Here is a 4,610-nt window from a genome sequence, read left to right as displayed (position 1 = left end):
CGCCTGACCCGCTCGCTCTCCCTCTTCGTGGGCGGAGGCCGGACGGAGGAGACGGGCGCGAGTGGCGACGGCTGGCTGGGTGGAGGAGGTATGGCGGCGGCTGGCCGGGTGGAGGAGACGACGACGGCAGGGAAGGGAGGCGGGCGCGGTCTAGCTAGGGTTTGGAGGGAGAGAGAGGAGAGGGGCCGGCGGGAGTGCGGGATGGGCAGAAGGCTAGGTTACCTCCACTGGAGCGGCTGCCTTTTATACACCCGGATGCGAAATGACGAAAATGCCCTTGGCGGGGCATGAAAATAACATGCGGTGGCATGAGCGATTTAAAGGCGACGTGGCCAGCTTCGTTGTGACTACCTACCCCTTCATCCTTTATAAGTTAGATGTGTTATTGAGCGCACGCGATGGATGAGGGGGGTCGTCTGCAAGTTAGATGTGTTATTGAGCGCACGCGATGGATGAGGGGGGTCGTCTGCGGCCTACCGCACTCACCGCACGCCACGACGCGGACCTTGAGGAGGTGAAGCAAGCAATAATCAGTGGGAGAGCAAATGCTTCCAGATACTCCCTTCGTTCATAAATATTTGTTGTTTTAGAGATTTCAACAAGTAACTACATACGAAGCAAAATGAGTGAATCTACACTCTAAAATATGTCTATATACATCCGTATGTGATAGTCCATTTGGAATCTCTAAAAAGACAAATATTTAGGAATGGAGGGAAGTACAACCTTCTGAATGTAACCCCACTCAAAATAACTCATTCCAGAACAGATTACAAACATAGATGTGCTGCACATTACAGGGTGAAACTTTGACGCACCATGAGAAATAAGCAACAAGCTCAAGAAAAAGATACACAATAGAACTCCCATACAGGGCTTTCTGGCAACAACCATGGGATGCATCTTCCTATACTTTCTGGCAACAACCATGGGATGCATCTTCCTATAGTTTCAGACACCATCGTTATGCTTTTGGGATGCACATTGTTAATCTAATACAACATCGTCATGGGGGCACTACAGCAGAAGAGTTGAAAACGTACTCGACCTAACATATAGAATGAAACATAGGCGAACCATAAGACAAATAGACATGCACACACAACGGAGATGTGATTGAAGCTGATCACTGATCAAAGGCCTTTTAACTTCATGCATTTCATACCATTTGCATTTCCCATGCTTCAAAAGAAAAATACAAAAAATAAAAACAATAAGAATCAACAAAGTAGGAGGCATGCTTTTATCTTCACTGCAGAGCTAACGGTTGAATCACAAATGTCCAGAAAATAAAAGTATCCATAAATTACACAAATATTGCAGGATATTTCCAAACACGAATATTAGATTCATATAAGGAATTTGTTGCAATGAGAAATATCGGCCTAAGTAAGACATTGCAGATAGGCTTCCTGTAGATCTCCTCTAAAATGGATAGGAAGATTTTCAATAAGTATTACAACACAGGGCAAGCTTAACCAATACCTTATTGAACTAGTTTAACCACTACTTTAACTTGCATTTTTTGTTCTATCATGCCAACAGGGGAAATTGAGCAAAACAGGTCATGGATGAATTTGACTTGCATCAGTCAAAGCCTGACCAATGAAATTTATTTTTCAATCTAACTTCCGCTTCACTCACACTCCTTTTCTACTGTATTAAATCTTCATCATCAGTTTTAGCTTTTATTCATTCTCTTTTGTGCTATGTGTCATCCACGAGCCCTTTCAGGGGTAGTACTGCTAATCATCCATGTCAGACAAAAGTAGCATGTAGTTAGAAAATAAGTGCTGCTAATACAAGTTCACATCGCTAAATTCCATGATCCATCTCAAATCAGAAATTCAAATGTACATTCCTGGTCAGGGATGGAGATCACGCCAGAAATATCACAACTCGAAGGAGCAGCAACAACAACCTAAATCATACTAGTAGTACTCTCATTAAAGAAATACAAGAGCATTTATATCACTACTTTAGTAATCTAAACGCTCTTATATTTCTTTAGGAGGGAATACTTGTGAACACTTATGCGCAAGTGCGAATCCTCTTGGATGATCTACTCGTATCACAGAGCCTCAGCCCAGTACACATCCCGGGCAGCGTCGGCATTGCTGTGGTCGACGACGTCGACGCCACGGGGCCATGGTCCTGCGGGAAATGGGATGCCGACGCAGCGCAGGACACAACGGAGGCGGACTGGGTGCAGTCGGCAGTGAGGGCACGCAGCGCGGTGGCGGAATGAGCAGCGGCCACTGTGAAGTCCAAACTCATGGCCCATCTGTTAGACAACAAAATTACGTGCAAGATTTGAAAAGGGAAAGCAAACTAAATTATACAAACAAAATTATGTGGAAATATTGGAAAATTGAAAGCCATGATAATTTGTTGTGCAGTTGACGTGCATTCTGTATCTCAACAATAGTGTATTTGCAAACTAAAGGCCAAGAAAGAATAAATTGTTTCCTTTTGATAAGTCTGACACTTCCTTCTCAGTTGTCATTGACGCAAGGTCTGAGCTTGTTAAATAATGCATGACGGAATCTCCAAGGCCCATTGCTTGCAGTAAAGTCCATGTCAGACTCCCTGGAAAATGCATCTCTAGCTTTTCAAATCGGAGCACTTGAACGAGCTGAGTACGAGGAGTAGGCCAAATGGCACCTTACGGCCAAGATCTCCCTCGACGGCACACGGGCCTCCCCGCACCACTTACACCACGGCAAAGAGGGGAGAGGATCATGGCTTGGGGAGCACCACGATGGGGGCGGGAGATGGTTCGCCAGTATCTCGCTGGTATTTGTGCAGCATAAGATGGAGGTAGCCCTTTGGGGAGCACCACGATGGGGGCGGGAGAGGGTTTTAGCGGCGCGGCTCGCTGGGAAAGGGGGAGCTGGCTCGCCATGGAGGGGGGAGGGGAGAGGATTTGGGCGGCGGGATCTAGATCGGGATGGAGAAGAAGGAGAGAGATTTTTTTTATGGCAGAAGGAGAGAGATAAACGAGTGGAAATGGCCCAGCCCACACCATGAGCATAAAACGGCTGAAAAAAGGAGCTATTCAAAAAAGAAAAAAACAAGTCTGAATTTTTCGTCTCGTATCTTTCATGGGCCAAGAACCTTTGCACGTAGGGCGAGGACTGCGTAGCGCAGCCTACTACTAAGCCTACTGGGCTAATGAGAGGGGACCGTGGACCGCTTTGCTGTATATGTGGAAATAAAGGGACCAACTCGTTAACGAGCGCTCCTACGGAAGCCTTGCAACGATCTGCGCCACTTGACGCGCTCTTAGCCATTCGTCACGTGTCGTGTTCTGGACGCTCTCTTCGGATTTTTTCTATTTTTCCGCATGCGTTTTCGGTTTTTAAATGGTTTTTTCGACGTTTTGGTTTTCCCCTCGGTCTTCCTTAGCTTTTCGATAAAACCAATTTGAAAAAAAAACTTTTTTGCATGAAAAAAATGTGTTTTCTTTTTTTTTTCTTTTGCGAAAGTCACGTTTTTTTTCCGAGAGGCACGTTTGTGCTTTAGCGAGAGTCACGGCCGTGCCATTCGGAAATGAAAAAAAAACACGTTTTCTGTTCTTTTTTCTTTCGCGAGAGTCACGGTTTTGCTTCCGCGAGAAGCACGGTTGTGTTTTCGCGAGAGTCACGGCCGTGCCTCTCGGAAAGAGAAAACCAAAAGGCATTTTCTGTTTTCTTTCTTTCACGAGTCACGGTTTTGCTTCCGCGAGAGGCACGGTTGTGCTTTCGTGAGAGTCACGGCCCTGCCTCTCAGAAAGGAAAAAAATACGTGTTTTCTATTTTTTTTTCTTTCATGAGAGTCACGGTTTTGCTTTCGCGAGAGGCACGGTTGTGCTTTCACGAAAGTCACGGCCGTGCCTCTCGGAAACGAAAAAAACGCGTTTTCTGTTTTTTTTTCCTTCCATGAGAGTCACGGTTTTGCTTCCACAAGAGGCACGGGTGTGATTTCGCGAGAGGCGCGGGTGTGCCTCTTTCGGAGAGGGAAAAAACCGTGCTCCCGGTTCGGTTTTTTTGTCCGATTTTTTCGTGAAAAAAAGGTTCGTCAAAACCTATCAACATGGGATCTAGTTTTGAAGATCTCGACGCGAGGAATCCAATGGTGAAAACGGTTCGAGATTTGGACGCACGGTTTAAAAGATAAAGCGTTTTGAATAAATGAATCTACGAAAAAAGGGAAAACTCTCAGGTTGCGACAAGTGATGCGCTGCATGTACGCAACTTGTCGCGATTTGGGAAAGTGGAGTGTTCTTTGCAATGAGTACTCCTTAATTAGTGATTTCGGGAAATAAACAAGAGTCACCTAAAATACAAAAAATGTAAAGAAGGAAACTAGCTGGACCATATCCCAATGCAAACATGTGGCCTTGATTGCAACCTCCACAAAGAAACATCATAGGTTTGCTTTTCCCTATATATATATATATATATATATATATATATATATATATATATATATATATATATATATATATATATATATATATATATATATATATATAAAGAGAGTAACACTATTCTAATTCCAGAATCAAAATAACTATTTGGATCACAATCGACTCTATATAGGGTGCGTTGGAGACGTTTCCGAACTCC

At 44.4% G+C, this 4,610-nt stretch overlaps 1 long non-coding RNA gene across 1 annotated transcript; it reads right to left on the bottom strand.

The window, feature by feature from the left end:
• Nucleotides 1-1,814: 1,814 nt before the first annotated feature.
• Nucleotides 1,815-2,989, bottom strand: LOC119302379. Its single transcript, XR_005147533.1, has 2 exons — nucleotides 2,665-2,989; nucleotides 1,815-2,589 (listed from the first exon to the last, which is right to left on the bottom strand). It is a non-coding gene; the product is annotated as an uncharacterized LOC119302379 (long non-coding RNA).
• Between the last annotated feature and the right edge of the window lie 1,621 nt (nucleotides 2,990-4,610).

Source organism: Triticum dicoccoides, chromosome 5A (assembly GCF_002162155.2).
Source record: "Triticum dicoccoides isolate Atlit2015 ecotype Zavitan chromosome 5A, WEW_v2.0, whole genome shotgun sequence".
Lineage (NCBI taxonomy): Eukaryota > Viridiplantae > Streptophyta > Magnoliopsida > Poales > Poaceae > Triticum > Triticum dicoccoides.
Note: the sequence above shows the minus strand (reverse complement) of the source record. Positions and strands in the feature narration are given on the sequence as shown.